Source organism: Apium graveolens, chromosome 2, assembly GCF_009905375.1.
Source record: "Apium graveolens cultivar Ventura chromosome 2, ASM990537v1, whole genome shotgun sequence".
Classification (NCBI taxonomy): domain Eukaryota; kingdom Viridiplantae; phylum Streptophyta; class Magnoliopsida; order Apiales; family Apiaceae; genus Apium; species Apium graveolens.
Window position 1 is genome coordinate 175,363,635 of NC_133648.1, and position 21,799 is coordinate 175,385,433.

General features: G+C 34.4%; 1 non-coding gene across 1 annotated transcript; it reads right to left on the reverse strand.

Annotated features, from left to right (window-relative positions):
• Positions 1 to 1,018: 1,018 nt before the first annotated feature.
• Positions 1,019 to 1,125, reverse strand: LOC141710114 (small nucleolar RNA R71). The gene has a single exon (XR_012570651.1). It is a non-coding gene; the product is annotated as a small nucleolar RNA R71 (small nucleolar RNA).
• Between the last annotated feature and the right edge of the window lie 20,674 nt (positions 1,126 to 21,799).

The following is a 21,799-nucleotide window of genomic DNA, read 5'->3' on the forward strand; positions in this document are numbered from 1 at the left end:
ATGTAATCATTATGGATAACTTGTGCTTAAACCGTTATGTTGTCAAATTCTATAGACATATAGGGTCTCAATATAATTGATACATATTTAGCTTCTATCTCTTTTGTGGATGTCTGGTAGAATGGTACTCGTGCAACGAAAGTTGGTTTTTATCAGTTTTGTGTTATCTGATTAGTGTCATCACTATCACATGCTAAGGTTAAGAACAAAAAGGCTATTGAATGAAGTAGTAATGAAGTTAGAATCCCATGTTTGTCATATATTAATTTAACCTCAATTCTCTTAGTTAATGTTATTTAGTATAATCTCTTAGTTTAATAAAAACCCAATTTGTTATTTGTCTTAGCATTGAGCAATTACAATACATTAGTGCATAAGTGCATAAATTGAACTTTACCTAAACCAGTCTCTGTGGGAACGAATATGATTTATATCTTATACTACTTGTGGACGTGTATACTTGCGTTAATATTAGCACATGTTTTTGCCCTAACAAGTTTTTGGCGCCGCTGCCGGGGACTCGGTGTTAATTTAGTTTATGTGCTTGTCATCAGCGGTCGTTAAAGTTCACTGACTCGGATTCTTTTACTTTCATGGTTTATTTGTTTGTGTTTCAGGTACTCATTACAATGGGAGATCCAGCAGCACAAACGAAAGACTTGATGGATTTTTCTCAACCCAAGATCAATGATATTCAATCTAGCATTGTCAGGCCAGCTATCACAGCTAATACCTTTGAGATCAAGCCTGGCATAATTCAATGGGTGCAGAATTCAATCCAGTTTGGGGGTTCTTCAATGGAAGATCCCAATATGCACATTAGGGATTTCATTGAGATCTGCGACACCTTCAAGTTCAACGGTGTTTCTGAAGATGATGTGAAGCTGAGACTGTTCCCATTCTCTCTGAGGGACAAGGCTAAGAGCTGGTTACACTCTCTACCAGCTGGTTCAATTACTACTTGGGAAGATCTTGCTCAGAAGTTTCTTACTAAATTCTTCCCTATGGGAAGACAGCTGCAATCAGGAATGCTCTTACTCAATTTGCGCAGCAATTAGGAGAATCTTTATATGAAGCTTGGGAGTGCTACAAGGAGATGCCTAGGAAGTGTCCTCATCATGGAATGCCTGATTGGATGATCATCAATTGTTTTTACAATGGGTTGGGAGCACAGTCCAGACCCATGCTCGATGCAGCAGCAGGCGGAGCATTATGGGCAAAGAGCTATGAGGAAGCTTATGATCTAATTGAACTGATGGCTGATAATGAATATCAGTATCCAACCCAGAGATGTCCATAGGGCAAGGTAGCAGGAGTTCTTGAAGTGGATACAGCTATGGCTATCACTCCTCAACTAAGGCGTTGTCTATGAAGATCGATTCTCTGGCTAACTATGGTGTTAAGAAGATAATTAGTGTTTGTGAGCTTTGTGCAGGTCTGTATGTGACGGAGCAATGCGCTATATCTAGTGACTCAGCTCATTTTGTGAGCAACTTTCATAGATCACAACAATCAGTTCCAGACACTTATCATCCTGATAACTGGAATCATCCTAACTTCAGCTGGAGCAACAATCAGAATGTGATGCAACAGCCATTCCAGCAGTTTAGAAATAAGCTATTCAACTCTCCTGGTTTTTAGCAACAAATTACACCAAAATAACAAACTCATGGTGCATGTCTATCTTCGAATGAAAAATCTGAATTGGAGGAGTTGCGGCATATGTGCAAAAACCAGGCTCTTGTATGCCAAAGCCAGGTTGTTTCTATCAAGACTCTGGAGAACCAAATAGGGCAAATTGCTAATGCCTTATTGAATCGACCACCATAAACGCTTACTAGTGATACGGAAACAAATCTAGGAAAGAGGGAAGTTGAAGAACAGGTGAACGCCATCACCTTAAGGTCTGGAAAGGTCGCAAGCACCCAAATTCCGCAAGACGAAGAGCCTAAAAAATCTCAAGTTTCAGAAAATGCAGTTGTGGCTGAAGAAGATGTGCAGAAGGAAGCAGAAGTGGAACCAAGGAAGACTACTGTGGAACACACTCCTCCTGAGGGTAATACAGAGGAGAAACAGATCTATCCTCCACCTCATTTTCCTAAGAGGCTGCAGAAGAAAAAGCTGGATAAGCAGTTTGAGAAGTTTTTGGAGGTGTTCAAGAAACTTCATATCAACATACCTTTCGCTGAAGCTCTTGAACAGATGCCTAGCTATGCGAGGTTTATGAAAGGTATTCTCTCTCGGGAAGTGAAGCTCGATGACTTAGAGACCGTTGCTCTAACGGAGGAATGCAGTGTTGTGCTACAAAATAAGTTACCTCCGAAGCTTAAAGATCCTGGAAGCTTCACTATTCCTTGCACCATCGGAAACTTGTCATTCGACAAGTGTTTATGTGATTTAAGAGCTAGCATCAATCTGATGCCCTTATCTATCTTCAAGAAGCTTGGTCTGCCTGATCCGAAACCAACATACATGTCATTGCAACTAGCTGACCATTCCATCGCTTATCCACGAGGTATAGTGGAGGATGTCTTGGTCAAGGTGGATAAACTGATCTTTCTTGCTGAGTTTGTAATTCTTGATTTTGAGGAAGATAAGAAGATTCTCATTATCTTGGGAAGACCATTCTTGGCTACAGGCCGAACTATGATCGATGTACAAAAATGAGAGCTTTTGATGAAGGTTTACGATTAAAAGGTCATTTTTAATGTGTTCAAGGAAATAAAGTTACCCACAGCTAAAGAGGAGTGCTTTAAAGTAGAGCGGGTCGACTCTGTAGTAAATTCAAAGCTTGAGCAATGGCCAAAGTCAGAGACCTTAGAGAGATCCTTAATGGGGAAATAAGTTATTGATCACAAGGAAGGAGCAGAGCAACAACAGGTTTTGAATGCACCTTCATGGATGAGGAAGTTGGATATGCCATTCGATTCTCTTTGGTTAGTAGAGCTGAAAATTTCTCAGGAGCGTTTTGAACCATTTATTCAAGAAGCTCCCACACTTGAGCTCATCCGAAAGCCAGATCACTTGAGTTATTCATTCTTAGGTGCACCCCATGATAAGGGGTTGGGATATATTTTTGATGATGCAGAGAATGGCTGGACGGATCTTCCAGAGCCTAGAGAGACAGACAATTGATAGGTTTGGTCTTGGTGATGAGCAGTACAGGCGAGTGACTAGGCGTATGGAGGCCATGCACGACATTCACCATCATTTTGCTAAAGATTTGATACACGCTTTCGGTACTGTTGTCCGAGACACTGGTGGCGAGGTTGATTGGCCATCTGATCCTCCATCCGATGAGGGTGACTCTCCCGCTAACTAGGTATGCCTAAAATCCGTATTATTACCTTCAATGAGGACATTGAAAATTTTAAGTTTGGGGGTGATAATGTAAAGATTAGTAGTGTGTGTGTCCATATAGATTCATATAGATTCATATTGCATGTTTAGCTGTAGTTCATTCATATTTTTGCATGATTGTTCATTTAGGATATATTTGTTTGTTTTTATGTGATTTCATATAGTTACATTTGCATGCATATTTAGCATGATCCCTTAAGATGAACTATGATATTTGATAAGTTGATGTTGATTTGAGTGTGGTGATGACGAATAGAGGGATGTTTAAGTCCTAATGAATTGATTTGCATGCCAGAAATAAATATTTTCACAAAGTCTTAAAGGGTTGCTTTTGATCTAGATCATGATCATACTTGTTTGTTGTTGAGATTTAATCACTTGGTTATATTTAGAATATGTGATATTCTCGTAATGACGTAAAAACACTAATTTTTTTATTTGGAGAAAAACTTGGATTTCATTGCTAGTTGTTGTAAGGCTAGGCGTCAAATAGCTAGTAGCCGTCTCATATTTTTATGAGTAGTCTAGGGTTGAATGAGATGGAGCGAAACACACTCATTCGGAAAAGAAAAAAAAAGAAAAAAAAAAGAGAAAAAAAAAGAAAAAAAGGTATGTGTTTATGCATAATTGATCAAGAGTGAGCTTTTTAATACTCGAGTTATTAAGTTCTAGGGGACTTTGTGCCTAGTGACCTAAGGCTTTTATAGTCTGGGATCCGCTCACCTAACGCTCACTACATGGGTATTATTGTATAAGTCTTTTGGGACCTCATTCATTGCACGGTCAAATAAGCATCTTTGTTATGTGTTTAATAATAGTGTGAATCCTTGTATAACTCTAGTAGAAAGGAGGTGTTGTGAGTCATAATGCGTTTATTGTCTATTCTTTTTATAAACTTTTTATTGTTTTGATGATAGATAAGTTATGGTTATTGATCTAGTATTGAGAGATATCTGTTAAGCATTTCACACACGCACGTTTCTGGTTTGTGAGTTGGTTTGTGGGATTTATTCGAGCTCTGTTTAAAGTCATTGCATTCTTAGAGGCATTGGCTTATTCATTTGGTTATGGTTATTCTGAGGGGATCGATTGCATTATCATTTAGTTGCATTCACGTAGTTGCATTCATGCATTAGGTTTGTTTTCTAGTTTTGAGTCTGTTTATGCTTGAGGACAAGCATCGATTAAAGTTTGGGGGTGTGATAAGTGGATTTTATATCCACTTGGAATGTTTTATTACAAGCTTAAATTGGTATTTTGGACTCAAGTTGTTGGTATTTTGATGTGTTTTTGTGTTATTGCATTTCAGGTATCAGTTAAATGAAGAAAGAAGCTTTTAAAGGTAATATGATAAATATTTATCAGATTTGGAAGCCTAGGCCATTTTCAAGTTGTAGAGAATCTCATTAGCTTCGCGTGGGCAGTTGAATCGCTTAATTCTGACAAGTAGAACTCAAGTTATGGCCAAAACAAGATTCGTCAGAATTTTTCCAGACAGGCTGCAGGCGCCCGCCTGCTGGTGGAGGCGCCCGCCTGCTGGTGGAGGCGGCCGCGTGCTGATGCGCGGCTGACTTCACTGATTTCGCTGAAAAAGCTTTTTTTGAGTGGAATTTGACGATTTTAAGGGTCCAGGTCCAATATGGGCTTATATATACTTAAAAAAAGGGTTTTTATCATCCGGAAAGATTGGGAGATCAAGGAGAAGACCTAGAAGCACAAAACAACTCTGAAAAAGAAGATCTTGTTTTCAACTTGTGATTCTTTGAATTATTTATAACTTTGGATGCTCGTTTTCGTTCTTGTTGAACCTAGATCTCGTTTATTCGTACTTTAATTATTATTCAATTTATTAAGACCTTGTTTATACCATGCTTTCATTGGAACCCATGGTGACGATGAGTTCAATTATGGGTTAATCGTTATCATGGGATTCTAGCGGATTTACTTATGGATTTCAATAGTTAATTATTTTGATATCTTGGTATGTGGTGATTGTATGATATCGTAGTATTCGTTGTGCTTATTCGTCTTATGTGCATAGCTATCATATAAGATAGCGTGTTAATCTCTATTGAAGCGACAGTGAATATAGAGGTTTAGAACTTGCCATGCTAGCATAGGTTCATGTATTGTATGCATGATTAGTGGGTAACTCTAACCGTTTTACTTGCCCTATGTAATCATTATGGATAACTTGTGCTTAAACCGTTATGTTGTCAAATTCTATAGACATATAGGGTCTCAATATAATTGGTGCCTATTCTGTTTCTATCTCTTTTATGGATGTCTGGTAGAATGGTACTCGTGCAACGGAAGTTGGCTTTTATCAGTTTCGTGTTATCTGATTAGTGTCATCACCATCACATGCTAAGGTTAAGAACGAAAAGGCTATTGAATGAAGTAGTAATGAAGTTAGAATCCCATGTTTGTCATATAGATTAATTAAACCTCAATTTTCTTAGTTAATGTTATTTAGTATAATCTCTTAGTTTAATAAAAACCCAATTTGTTATTTGTCTTAGCATTGAGCGATAACCATACATTGTTGTATGGGTGCATAAATTGAACCTAACCTAAACCAGTCTCTATGGGAACGAATCTGATTTATATCTATACTACTTGTGAACGCTTATACTTGCATGAATATTAGCGCGTGTTTTCGCCCTAACAATAAAATGACATATCGGGCAATATTGGAGGGTAAAAATGTATTTTACTAAAGAAATGTTTAAAAGGTGTGAAGACCGATACTACAGGGGTCAAAAGGTATGACTCCATATATTTCAAATGACTCTTAATATAGAATGGAGGGAATTGTATCTGCATAAGGTGATGTCTATAGTTTCGATATTTTGCTGCTGGAAACATTTACTAGAAAAAGCCAACTGATGAAATATTTTATGCTGAACTAAACTTGAGAAGTTGGGTAAATGAAGGATTACGAGGTTCAATAATAGAAGTCATAGATAGAAATTTAGCGAAAAATCTCAAATATCCTTGATCATACGACACGTTCCTTTTTTATGTTCAATCAAAACAAAACCAAAATGAACAACGAATGGATTCGGTCTTATACATACGCGAGGGAAGGTAATCAAAAAAGAAAGAAGATGGGTTCTTCTTTCTTTTTTGATCACTTAGGAGCCGTGTGAGATGAAAGTCTCATGCATGGTTTTGAATGAGAGAAAGAAGTGAGGAATCCTCTTTTCGACTCTGACTCTCCCACTCCAGTCGTTGCTTTTCTTTCTGTTACTTCGAAAGTAGCTGCTTCAGCTTCAGCCACTCGAATTTTCGATATTCCTTTTTATTTCTCATCAAATGAATGGCATCTTCTTCTGGAAACCCTAGCTATTCTTAGCATGATATTGGGGAATCTGATTGCTATGACTCAAATAAGCATGAAATGTATGCTTGCATATTCGTCCATAGGTCAAATCGGATATGTAATTATTGGAATAATTGTTGGAAGAAATAAAACGGTTTTAATAACAACCCCTTTTGGTTCTTTTGAATCTTGTAGAAATTTTTTTGTTCTTTCTTTTAAAACGCTTAGAACTCTAAAATGATTATTTTTCGTTTTTCGAATTTTTTTTTAAGTTCTTTAAAAATAGGCTTAAAAAAGGAAGGTTTGGGGGGACAGAACCAAAGGGAAGGGTAGTTTGCATTCCCCAAGCCGTTAAAAAGGAAAACTTTTGTTGCGTGATTCCGCTTATGGGGTCAAATCAATACGTTCTAAGAAGAAATATTTGAATATCAATCTCATCGATCTCATAAGTATCATACCAAATCCCATCAATCGAATAACTTTTTCGAGAAATACGAGACATCTAAGTCATACAAGTAAAGAGATCTATTCATTGATAAGAAAAAGAAAAAATGTGAACGGGTATTGGATTGATGATAAAATAGAATCCTGGGTCGCGTTTATTTTCGGCTCAATCCTTTTAGTAAAAGATTGGGCCGAGTTTAATTGCAATTTCCAAGATGATGAACTCACATCTTCAGAACTGCATTGCATCTCATCTGTCTTTGGACTAGCGATGAATTGTTTAACAGATACACCTAGGAAAATGATTAACATAGCAGAAGCTGTGGGAATAAGTCTATGCAATTAGGAAAATGTTTCTGGCAGAAATACAAGTTGTGAAAGTTCGTGATCAAGTAGCAAGTCTTTAGCATAAATAGAGGTGGTTTTAAATTTGTAATTAAACAACAAGTTTCTATCTGTAACTTGTAATTGTTTATTTGTGTCATAGATTTAAATTCGATTTTAGCATGGGATTGAGGTTGATAGTGAAAGGAATATGTCCTAAGTCCAATCATGTATGAGGATTTAGGAATAACTTTAATGTAATCTGTTTTGATTTCATTGATATTAATAAAAGACTTGTTTTGTTTTTATTACGGGCTTTATCTATTTAAGTGTTTAAATAAGATATACCATAATTTAGAGTAAAGCTTTTTATGGATTATGATGAGATCATAATAGTGAGACCTAAAAAGATGATAACTCTAAACTTAAATTGTTCCTGGTCATAGGATTACTAACTGGTAATTAATAATCCGCAAAGATCGGTACATATTATGCTTGCTTCATTATGAAGGATATCTGTTCTCATAGATATTTGTGTGGTGACACTATAGCTAGTATGTAGGTGCTTATTATAGAATAAGTTCACTGAACATGACTCGCACAGCTGAACAACTGATGGAGTTCACTCACGTGTCAGCAGTTGTTCACCTAGTGATAGTTGTACAAGTATCCTTAGACTTGAGGTCATCATAGTCATCTTGTGTACACTGAACTATGCTTTGGTTTAGTTCTTAGTCTCCAGGGACAATTATTAGGGCTCTTCTGGGTATAGGAATTTGTACACGAAGATAGTGTATGATCAATAAAGAATCTACCCCTTCCAGTGAAGGAAGCGAATGTTCAAGGCTGATCCACTTATGCTAGTTCAGGAATCTCTGGCCAGAGTGAATGAAACTAGAAAGGAGTTTCTAATTTGCATAGAACTACGCATAGTAAATGGTAAGCAAGTGATTGAATTAGATAGGCTTGACACGAGATCCATGCCTTGTATTTAATCGGGACATTGTAGGGTAGAAGGAGTTTATTGTACGGTAACTATTCACTGACAGGTTCTTGGTATTCTAAGCAGTGAATTCATATTATCCGGATAGTCGGGATATGTTGAGAAGCATCACTCACGATGTAGAATAAATGTGATTAATTAATTAATCATATTTAATAAATTAGAGAATTTATATAAATAATGATAAAATAGTTTTATTATTATTTATTTCTACTACCAGCTTAATATTGAACCTACAGGGTCACACCATAAAAAGAGAATGATTTTTTGGTGGAGGAATTAATTAATAATGGCTAATAATTATTTATTTGTGAAATAAATAATTAATTGGCAAATTTAATAATTGATTAAATGAGATTTAATTGATTATAAATTAATTAAGAAAAGTTCTTAATATTATTAATTAAGGATTTAATTTTTGGAAATTAAATCAAGAGAGAGAATTATTTCTAAAGTGTTTAGAAAAAGGATTAATGATTAAACGGTGTTTTAATTATTAATGAGAATAATAAATGGGATAATAATAATAATATTTATGGAAAAATTTCAGCTGAAAATTTTGCCTATAAATACACTATTATAGACCCTATTTTATTCTAACCCACATCAAACCCGAAAACCCAAAAAGTTTGGAAAACCCAATTCTCTCCACCTCTTTCTTCCTCCTTAACATCGTTTTCTTGGTGGATACCGGTGGAGTGCTTCACACTTGAGGAGCAACTGCTAAGGATCTCTGATCGTTGTCTCCGAATTATTTTAAAAGGTTAGATTCGATCCCTCGAATATTTATTCACGATTTATATGCTTTGATTTGGATTTTGTATGTGTAAAAGTGTTTTGCCATGCCCCTACTGCGTTTAAAATCCAACAATGGCATCAGAGCATAGGTTGTATGCATATAGATTTGTGGTAAAAATTTCAGAATTTTATGTGCTTGTATGAATTAATTATGATTTTTACAAGTTATATTATGGATTAATTTTGTCTGATGAGAAATCGTTTCTCAGAATAATTTTTAATGTTGATCTGGGTTCTACAAGTGTTGTAGATCGTCTGGGTATTTTTTTCATAATTTTAGGATGTATAGATTTTTTATTATGAATTTTTGAAGTTCTTACAATTAAATTCATAATTAAATAATCATATATTTATATATATATATATATATATATAAATTGCATATATGTATTTCTGTGTTGTCTGTTTATGCTGTCTGAGGCACGGAAGCAAAGCAGAGGAGACAGCACGGCTGACAGGTACAGGCACGCTGATCGAGAAGGAAAAAGAAGTCGGCTGCTGAAAATTAAAAAAAAAAAATTATAGGGGTGTAACGCATTCCGGGAATGCGTTACACACCTGTGGCGCATTCGCAGAATGCGTTACACCCTTTAATGGCTGAAAAGTGGTGTAACGCATCACCGGAATGCGTTACAGGGCTTGTAACGCGTTCCTGTAATGCGTTACGGCCCGTTTGTTGATTTAAAATTGATTTCCTGGGAGTTTCGTAACTCCGTTTTGGGCGTGCAATATATCGTTGGATTCGTTTTTCCGAAACGGATCTAATGAAGTGATCAATTTTAGTTTATATAAAAGTTTTGAACTGTTTATATTTCCATGAATTGTTTTAAAGTTGTTTTTGATTGTTTTAATTGATTTTAAATGCTTCATGTGATACATAGAGATGTATAATGCTTAGACTAATGTGCTAGATGATGTAACATGCCTACCTTGATGTTTATTCATGTTGATATATGTGATATATGCTTAGTTTATCATGCGATGATAGATTTAGGTGAACTTAAATAAACATAAGGCGTTTGTTAGACAACCTAGTATAGTGAAATTATTTCATAACCTTAAGAATAATATTATGAATACAATCATGAGATTCTTGTGTTTGTGAAACACGTAATTGAATATGAATTTTTGATATGAGAGAAAGGATGATTCTGTCAACAACAGATTTCTATCTGTAAGAAAGGGTTATTAAGTGACGCCTCTTGACAATGCTCCACCCGATCTGGGAATCATCTGATTATTGATTATTGATTTGAAATATTTAATTTAAAAGGAAGAATCTCTTTATAATATGATTATGATCGTAACGTAATATAATCCCTCTAAAATTAAATAATATCAAGTAGTAATTGGCCAATGATACAACGGGCTTGTGTCGGTCATAGCCTTCCAACATGGTAGAAAGTAGTTCGTGTTTTTGAATCATTGTCATTTCGTGCCACAGCCGAGGGCTTTGATTTCGAAATAAGAAATACTTGTCTATTACATAGAGATGTGTACATTGAATAAGAATCTAAAGGTCGTTACGTGCCACAGCCGTGGGCCTTTGGGGACTGATTCAATTGTACGGAATGTTGGGTTAGACTTGACTTAGAATATTGAGTTTGTCGTGCCACAACCGTGACTCAATTATTCAAGAGGCTAAAGTTTGATTAGGGAATAACATTAGATGTAATTGACAAGAGTTGTCTGCTTATTGAACATTACATGGTGTTTCGTGCCACAGCCGGGGTTGTGTAATGGAATGTAGGATCCCTATTCCCACTAGCATTATGAATGCTTAATTTTTCACGTAGGGGGTTGAATAAATTAGATAAACTAGTGGGAGCCACTTATGAATAAAGACCCGATTCATATAGTGTTTTAAAATGAAATCGAATATTTGCTAAGTGTTGTTATGTGTTTATCATTTATAGATTTACTTTGTACGTTATGTCTTCTGCACTATCACTCAGGAGCATACTAGATGCTCACAAATTGACTGGTCCTAATTATGCTGACTGGCTTCGAAACTTGAGAATTGTTCTCAGGATTGAGAAGCTGGAATACGTGATTGACTCACCTAAGCCTACTGAACCTGCTAGTGATGCACATAATGATGAACATATTGTGTATCGTAAGTGGATAGATGATGCAAATGTTGCTCAATGCATCATGCTAGCTTCCATGAACATTGAGCTACAGAAGCAACATGAGCATATGGATTCTCACACTATCCTCATGCATCTACAAGAGTTGTATGATGTGGCAGGGAGGACAGCTCGATATGAGATATCGAAGGAACTGTTCGGGTGTAGGATGTCTGAGGGATCATCTGTGAATGACCATGTACTTAAGATGATCAATTTGATTGAACGTCTTGGACAACTTGGTTTTGCCATGGATGGGGAGCTGAGCCAAGACTTGGTCTTGCAATCGCTTCCGAGTTCGTTCTCGCAGTTTGTTGTGAACTTTCACATGAATAAGTTGGATGTCAGCCTGCCTGAACTCCACAACATGTTGAAGACTGCGGAATCGAATTTTCCCCCTAAGAAGAGTTCTGTTCTTCTAATTGGTGAAGGTTCCAATCCTAAGAAAAGAAAGAGGAACCCTTCCAAGAAGAAGAAAGTAGGTGAGAAAATGCCGGTTCCACCAAAAGCTGAAGACCCCAAGAGCAAAGTTGTTTGCTTTCACTGTAACAAGGTGGGGCACTGGAAGAGGAACTGCAAGGTTTACCTTGCAGTATTGAAGAAGAAGGGTAGTGAGACTACCGCTTCTGATTCAGGTATGTTCATGATAGAAATGAATATGTCATTAAATCAAATTTCTACTTGGGTATTAGATACCGCCTGTGGTTCTCAAATCTGCAATTTGTTGCAGGGACCAAGGAGAAGTAGGACTCTTGAGGAAGAGGAGGTGATTCTACTGATGGGAAATGGAGCAAGAGTTGCTGCTGAAGATGTAGAATCATTTCATTTACATAGGCCTACGGGGAAGACTATTGTTTGAAATAATTGTTATTTTGTTCCCTCGATTGTGAGGAATATTATTCCCATGTTAGACTTGGCTGGATTTTCATTTATTATTGAGAATAATGAATGTTCTATTCTTAGAGATAATATTCTTTATGGACGTGGTGCGTTAAATAATGGTCTATATATATGTGACATAATTTACTTCAGATTGAACAAACTAATAAAAGAAAAGGGATGATGAAAATCTCACTTTATAGTGGCACTGTAGTCTCCATTTAGTAGACATGGAGAGAGGGCTGCAAATTTGCTAGGAATGGTACACACAGATGTATGTGGACCAATGTCTACGCAAGCCATGGGTGGATTTTCATACTTCATTACTTTCATAGATGATAGATCTGGATTCAGATATGTGTTTGATGAAACACAAGTCTGAGGCCTTTGAAAAGTTCAAAGAATATAAGTATGAAGTGGAGAAACAACCAAACATAGTATTATAATTCTTCGATTAGATCGAGGTGGTGAATACTTGAACGGAGAGTTTCTGGATTATCTCAAAGTAAATGGTATAGTCTCCCAGTGGACTCCTCCAGATTAGTATCTGAAAGGAGAAATCGAACTTTGTTAGACATAGTTCGGTCCATGATGAGCTATGCAAATCTTCCAGTATTCCTATGGGGTTATGCATTGGAAACCTCGGCATATTTACTGAATAAGGTGCCTTCCAAATCTATTCCTCAAACTCCGTATGAGATATGAAAAGAAAGGAAACCGAGTCTTAAACACGTTAAGATTTGGGGATATCCAGCTTATGTCAAGTAAGTTGACCCTGATAAGCTGGAATATCGATCCGTAAAATGTAGTTTTGTGGGATATCCTAAAGAGACTTTAGGGTATTACTTTTACACCGATCATCGGGTGTTTGTCTCCAGACATGCTACCTTCTTGGAAAAGGAGTTTATCCTTGAAGGAAACAGTGGGAGCAAAATTGAACTTGATGAAGTTCAAGAAGCACAAACTACTACGGATCAAGTGGAAACACCTGTTCTGACTGAACAACCTTTTGTGGAAAAGCCCATTAATAGATCAGGGAGAGTGTCTCGCCAACCTGAGAGGTAATATGGCCTTGTCATTGAGAATGACAATGAGTTGTCGATCATTGATGATGATGACCCTGTGACCTATAATGAGGCTATGAGTAGTGTTGACTCAGAGAAATGGCATAGTGCCATGAAATCCAGAATGGAATCTATGTATACGGTATACAAAAGATAGATTATAGCAGACGGCCAGGTGGAGACCTATAAGGCCAGGCTTGTGGCAAAAGAATTCAAACAAAGGCAATGGATTGAATTTGATGAAGCCTTTTACCTGTAGCCCTGTTAAAATCGGTTCGGATTTTGCTTGCGATTGCTGCTTACTACGACTATGTAATCTGGCATATAGCCAGATGGTTTTCTTTCCAAGGGAAATGAAAACCTAGTGTGTAAGCTATTGCGAACCATATGTGGTTTAAAGCAAGCTTCTCGTAGATGGAACATTCATTTTGATGAGACAATCAAAGAGTTTGATTTTATCAAAAACGTAGATGAACCATGCATGTACAAAAGGGTTAGTGGGAGCGCGATAACATTTCTTATATTGTATTGAATTAGAGTTGACACACATAACAACATAGCAGACCCACTCACAAAGCTACTTTATGAAAGTCACTTTGATCGTCATAATGACAGGATGGGTATTAGATACCAGAGTGATTGGCTTTAGTACAAGTGGGAGATTGAAAGGAATATGTCCTAAGTCCAATCATGTATGAGGATTTAGGAATAACTTTTATGTAATCTGTTTTGATTTCATTGATATTAATAAAAGACTTGTTTTGTTTTTATTACGGGCTTTATCTATTTAAGTGTTTAAATAAGATATACCATAGTTTAGAGTAAAGCTTTTTATGGATTATGATGAGATCATAATAGTGAGACCTAAAAAGATGATAACTCTAAACTTAAATTGTTCCTGGTCATAGGATTACTAACTGGTAATTAATAATCCGCAAAGATCGGTACATACTATGCTTGCTTCATTATGAAGGATATCTGTTCTCATAGACATTTGTGTGGTGACACTATAGCTAGTATGTAGGTGCTTATTATAGAATAAGTTCACTGAACATGACTCGCACAGCTGAACAACTGATGGAGTTCACTCACGTGTCAGCAGTTGTTCACCTAGTGATAGTTGTACAAGTATCCTTAGACTTGAGGTCATCATAGTCATCTTGTGTACACTGAACTATGCTTTGGTTTAGTTCTTAGTCTCCAGGGACAATTATTAGGGCTCTTCTGGGTATAGGAATTTGTACACGAAGATAGTGTATGATCAATAAAGGATTATACCCCTTCCAGTGAAGGAAGCGAATGTTCAAGGCTGATCCACTTATGCTAGTTCAGGAATCTCTGGCCAGAGTGAATGAAATTAGAAAGGAGTTTCTAATTTGCATAGAACTACGCATAGTAAATGGTAAGCAAGTGATTGAATTAGATAGGCTTGACACGAGATCCATGCCTTGTATTTAATCGAGACATTGTAGGGTAGAAGGAGTTTATTGTACGGTAACTATTCACTGACAGGTTCTTGGTATTCTAAGCAGTGAATTCATATTATCCGGATAGTCGCGATATGTTGAGAAGTATCACTCACGATGTAGAATAAATGTGATTAATTAATTAATCATATTTAATAAATTAGAGAATTTATATAAATAATGATAAAATAGTTTTATTATTATTTATTTCTACTACCAGCTTAATATTGAACCTACAGGGTCACACCATAAAAAGAGAATGATTTTTTGGTGGAGGAATTAATTAATAATGGCTAATAATTATTTATTTGTGAAATAAATAATTAATTGGCAAATTTAATAATTGATTAAATGAGATTTAATTGATTATAAATTAATTAAGAAAAGTTCTTAATATTATTAATTAAGGATTTAATTTTTGGAAATTAAATCAAGAGAGAGAATTATTTCTAAAGTGTTTAGAAAAAGGATTAATGATTAAAAGGTGTTTTAATTATTAATGAGAATAATAAATGGGATAATAATAATAATATTTATGGAAAAATTTCAGCTGAAAATTTTACCTATAAATACACTATTATAGACCCTATTTTATTCTAACCCACATCAAACCCGAAAACCCAAAAAGTTTGGAAAACCCAATTCTCTCCACCTCCTTCTTCCTCCTTAACATCGTTTTCTTGGTGGATACCGGTGAAGTGCTTCACACTTGAGGAGCAACTGCTAAGGATCTTTGATCGTTGTCTCCGAATTATTTTAAAAGGTTAGATTCGATCCCTCGAATTTTTATTCACGATTTATATGCTTTTATTTGGATTTTGTATGTGTAAAAGTGTTTTGCCATGCCCCCGCTGCGTTTAAAATCCAACAGATAGCTCAATACGAGAATTGGGCTTTAAAGTCTATGCTTTACTTGGGAAAGTGGTAGAACTCCATACACTCTAGTGCAAAGTCTGTAGTGCAAAGTCGACTACACATGTTTTAGCTTATTCGAACTGTTGTTCCTCTTTACTATATTTTAGGTATACACCACCTTGCTAAATACCAACCTGACCATTTTTCTTATACAAGCAGAGCACAGAAACATACTGAAGCTCTAATCCTCACAAGAACTCTTACACAATAAATACTTAAATATCTTGAATCAAAATTCTTGAATTCACTAGAAAATAAATGAAAACTCCTAAGATTTTAATTCTTACCACACAGACATTGAATCTCATATTTTACAAGATGAATTTTACCCTCGCTCAGCTGATAAATTATATCCGACATCGTGATCTCCCTCAATTTTGTTGAGTTACTGACATTTCAGATCCTTCGATTCAGTTGGTATTGACAGAAGTAAAGCAATTACTCAAAGCAGCAGGCGTCATACTCAACACGTTTGAACACCTTGACAAAACTGTACTCTCTCGAATTAGAACTCTCAGTCCGAACCTCTATGCTGTTGGTCCTCTACATTCACTCTACCACACAAAACTTGCAGCATCCATAAAGTTTCCATGGGTTCATTCCACAAATAGTCTTTGGAAAGAAGACAGGGCTGCTAAACTTGGCTCGATGCACAACTATCGAGAAGGTATAATCTATGTTAGCTTTGGGAGTCAAGTGGCCATTACAATAAATAAAAAGACGGAGTTATGGATCAACAACTGATTAGTAGGGAACAATTTTAGTAAAAGCCGATTTTCTATACCTTTTAACCCCTATAGTATTAAGTATCGTTCCTTTTAGCCTTTTTCTACAATAAAGACTATTTTACCCTTCGATTTAGTTCGATATGTCATTTTAATCAAGAAAATGGCTAAAGGGAACGGTATTTAATACTCTAGGGGTCAAAGGATACGACTCCATACTTTTGGGGCTGATAGGTATATTGGCCCATACTTTAAGGGCCAAAAGTCATTAAGCCTAAATTTAAATAGTAAAGAACTTCATATTATTATAGTAAGAGTGAAAATGTTTTTATATCGTAATTTTCTCTATTTAAATGCGAGCTATTTGTAATATCCGGGATATATCATGTAATTATTTTTATCAATAAATAACTATTTTGTGATTATTATGTGGATTTTTGGTGAATTATCTGTTAAGTGGTATTTGTGTTTAGATATTCAAATATGATAAAATTTGAGTATTTTAATTTTTATATGTCTAAAATAAAGTATATATAATTGTGATATTTTTCTATTAATTTTTATGTTGTCATATGATTTTATAAATGATTTATGGATTTAATAAATTATTTCTCTGAGTATTTATAAACTATTTTGTAAAATCGGAAACCAATCGACTTCAATCGTTTTTACATTTTTACAACCCTGAAATCTTGGAAAAACTCCTTTCTAACCCAACTGCAATATTCCGAGCATTTTCCATGCTTTGACTTTTTCGATCCGGAGTACGGTTTTTCCTGTACGGGTTCCGGCGCAAAATTTTCGATACAATATTCGTTTCGATCAATCGATAAAAACCCATACTGTCGGGAAAAGGGATATTTTGATTAAACTATTATATTATCTTCTCGTAATTCATGTAACCAAAGCGCTGAGACCAAGTCTGTATTTACAAAATGCTTAGTTTTAGATAATTATCCTAAAACAGGTACCGATTTGTATCTGTTTTATCAAATAAACATTATGTTTTATATCCGACATGATCCAACGGGGTACCAATATTCTTTAAATATAAATAGCCCTTATTGTATTTTATTTTGTACAGATAATCATTTACAAATAGTTATATATATAATTTTCAGAGAAAAACCATATATTCATAGTAGTTCTTCGTAATCAAACCTAAATTTCAAGGCGTTAGCGATATCCGATTTTGGAGTTCCAGTAACCAAATCGAAGGTATTGAAGAGTACAATCAAGTCCTGTAATCCATAATACTGCAGAATCATTTGGTAATTTTCTATAATTTTATTTATTTTTGAATTATTTTTGATTAAATTATGAATTTTGATGTTGTTTGTGTGATTTAATGCTTGCATTTCATAGATAATCGGATTCCGATCATTTTGGTATGTCATAATAGTCATTTGGAGTTCAATAACATGTTCAAATTTGAGTTTAATTTTTGAATTATGAAATTAGGGTTTATAACCCGTCTGAATGTTTTCAATTGAAATTGGGGCTTTTTGATTTAGGGGTTATTAGATTGATTGGTTGGTATAGATGTGTAGAGCTTGAAAAGAGGAATCGATTAGTGGTGGTCTCGTCTACAGACGATACCGGAATCGAGCTGGCCGGAGAAAAGAAGAACTCGCCATCCGGCGAGTTTTCTTCGAGTTATTCCGGCCAACTCAGGGGTTATTTGTTAAAAGTAATTGCATGGTTAGATTCTCGGTGTTGATTAGAGTAAATCTGAAGGAGATGGTGGAATGAGGATTTCAGGAACGTCTTCTCCGGCGAGACAAGACGTTCCGGCGACGGGGTGCAAAAAATGCACTTTAGTCCTTGAAGTTTTGAGAACGAAACAATTAGGTCCCTGTAGTTTCAAAAACTTGCAAATTTTGTATTCCTGTTTTAAAAATTTATAAAAATTATATTTTCTATTTATTTTAATTTCAAAACTTCGATTTTAATTATCATAAATTCCAAAAATTATTATTTAATTCCAAAAATTATTTTTAATTCAAAATTAAATCTGAATTATATAATTAATTAACTTTAGTTAATTAATTAGTTAATTGGTCAATTAATTATAATATTAATTGATCAATTGATTTAATTATTTATTAATTAATTATTAATTGATTATTTAATAAGATTTAATTATTTATTTTAATTTAAAAATTCTAAAAAATAGTTTCGAGCTTTAAAATATTATTTTAAATTGTTTTTAAGGCTCGATAATTATTAGAAAATGATTTTAAAGTTAGAATCGGGTATCTGAACCCTATTAATTGTTTATAAATAATTCAACGACCCGTTTGTTTTTCGAAAAATGTTTAAAAATTCATATTATATATTTGAAAAATCATTTTAACCCCGAATCTTCTTTAAAAAGGTATTTTTATCGAATATCTTATGTGTTATATGTAATCCGATTGGTGTATTATATGCATATATGTGTATTGTTTGACTGTTTTAATCATAACTTTCAATCCGTAAATCAGATTTGGGTTAAATGAAGGGTAGATAGAAGCTTCTGACGAATATAATAAAGTGAGAAAGAGTATTAATAGATACTTGTGATATTTAAGCAGACGAAGCAAGTTATAGAAAGGGGAAGTAGATAGTTAGTGATTAGGAGACAGTGAACGAAAGTAAGAGAAGCGTCAGCGAATCGAGATAAGGCAAGTATTCTTGAACCTTCTTATGATATATTGCAAATGTTCTGAACCTTCTCAATATATGTTACAAATAATTGATTGGTTCTAATTATATTGCAAGTGCTTTGAAGCATTTAACCTTAAACCTTCATTCGAGTTATTGATCTTTGAGCCATACGCCTTATTCTTTGTAAACCATTGATTGTTGAATACCTAGATACAAATCATAGATATACAATACTACTTCATAAATAAATACAAACTAAATACCGATCACTGAACCGAAATTATTTAATATATAAACCTTCATACCTTATATATCAGAAGACTAATCCTTATAACCACGACACCTTGATTATTCAGTTATCTAATTCTTTTACCGGTTGATAGCCAATCTTTGTACTTACCTTGTTGTATCCTATTCGTGATTGCAAACAACCTTATGCTTGAAAACCAGTGTTGTTTATGATTCTATTTATTGATTTAATTTTTTTATCCTGTTATTGTTATAGAATTGCATTGTTTTATAAATATGGACCAGATTCGTGGTCAGGCCAGATTGGTGGTCATGTTACGCCAATGTGGGCCTTAGATCCAGTAATTAGAGCAGAGCTGCATGCCTTGCTTGAGGTTAGTGCATGACTGATCAACAGCCTAACCTTGGTTTTTAAAATAAAAATTAAATATCCAATTATAATCATTGCTTATAAAGAAACTTGATATCCTAAATTATTTCACTTGATCATTGTTTAATCTCAGTATTATCACTGTGACTTGCTGAGCTAGTTAGCTCATTTGTGTAATTCTATTTATGTTCATTTCCAGTTAAGAAGGAACCCGTTGGTAGCGAGGATCCCCAATCAAGTGTGCGAGCTAGGATTCCAGGTTGAGTCGGAATAAGCTAGCTAAAGACTTTTGTAATAGTTTAAGTTTGAAAGTTTGTAAGAATGTTTAATATTCAGATGTAAGTTAAAATAGTTGAGATTTCGAATGTTTATAATATAAGTAAGTTGTGGCTTGTGTGCATACTTTAACCTGTTGCGATCCGTGGATGAAGGTAAGTAGGGTCACTGTAAATTATTATTATCATTATTATTGTCATAAGCATGTATATATATTGTGTGTGTGTGTTGTGAACCCCAAACTTCTGACCTCGATTTGGAGGATGTCACACTATTACTTTGTGATAAGATTATTGAATCTAATTTTCACATTGAGGGAAAAATATATATTGGCTCATATGTTGTGCGCTGAAATTGAGCATTGTGCTACACAACTCATTCTCTTCAAAATTCTCCTAAATAGTATTAGAGATTAATCATGTTAGATATTACAGTATTTTGACAATTAGATTTTTGAAGTGATTGCGTTAATGACTTTCAGAGAATTCTTATTAATTGAATGCAAGATTCACCGTGATCTAAAAAGTAAGATTATTATGTGAGACAATGCAAGAATGTGTTAATAAATTTTGGATTGTAGGAGGCTGATATAATATTTCAAATGTTTCTATTTATTTTACTATGCATTTTGGTTTTTATAAGAATCTCAAATCTATTGCGTTTAAGTGGCTCTGTCATATTAATTATGTTACTTCGATTATCAATATTTGATCACATTTTGAATAAACTATTAAGACTAGTACTTAAAAAATAATTATCGGAGTTTCATTAATATGCCAGATTCAATTGATATTACATTTCCCAATTTTCCAATCTCAATAACATATTCTTTCTTACTAACCCAATTCTGGCCTAATGTGACATAAATAACCAACTAGATTGAAGGAGCTAAACAATGCGACATAAACAACCAACTAGATTGAAGGAGCTAAACAATGTGACATAAATAACCTACTAGATTGAAGGAGCCAAACAGTGTAAAAAAGGGTGGGACGAAGGAAGTAATTGTTTTTTGAAAAGTTAATCTCTTATAATTATTAAAAATAATAATATTTTTGCTCTATAAACATAATTCTAGATAAAATAAGTTTTTTTTGGAAGTGCGATACTTATAATATTATGACGTGGACTAAACTGAAATTATTAGACTTAAATTTTTAATAAATTGTTGATTATAAAATTAAATATTTTAACACTTTCGGTTGAAAAGTTAAATAATAAAGACCTTCATAATTGCGTAATCCTAATAAAAAAAATTCATATAATAATATTTCTATAATGAGATGTGAGACAGCGCCTTGAGACGCCGTTGAGTAACATATATTATCTAATAAACCTAATTAAATTATATTTTTGTAATTTAAATCAATAATTGTTCAATAAATTTTAAAATAATATGTTGCCCAGTAGTAATACAATTGTTTAAGGGGGGTTGGATACAATTGTATAAATGTTTCGAACAAGTATAAAAAATATAACAGTTTTTTATATTTCTGATAAAACTGTTACAAACTCTCTCAAGAAATACTGATATTCTTGAGAGCTGCTAGGTCGTATAATGCTCGAGTTAATCACTATGTGATGACCTAAACTGTGTTTATATAATACACAGCTGCTACAAATCAATCGAAGATATACATTATCAATTACTAACAGAAAATGATACATATCTTTAACTGAATATACAAAAACCTATCACTCAGAATGTAACAGATATCCATCCCTCAAAATAAGGAACAGAATCAATCTTCACAACAGACTATCTTCAGATACTGATGATCTACTGATACCGATAATACATCAAATCCTGACGATACATCAAA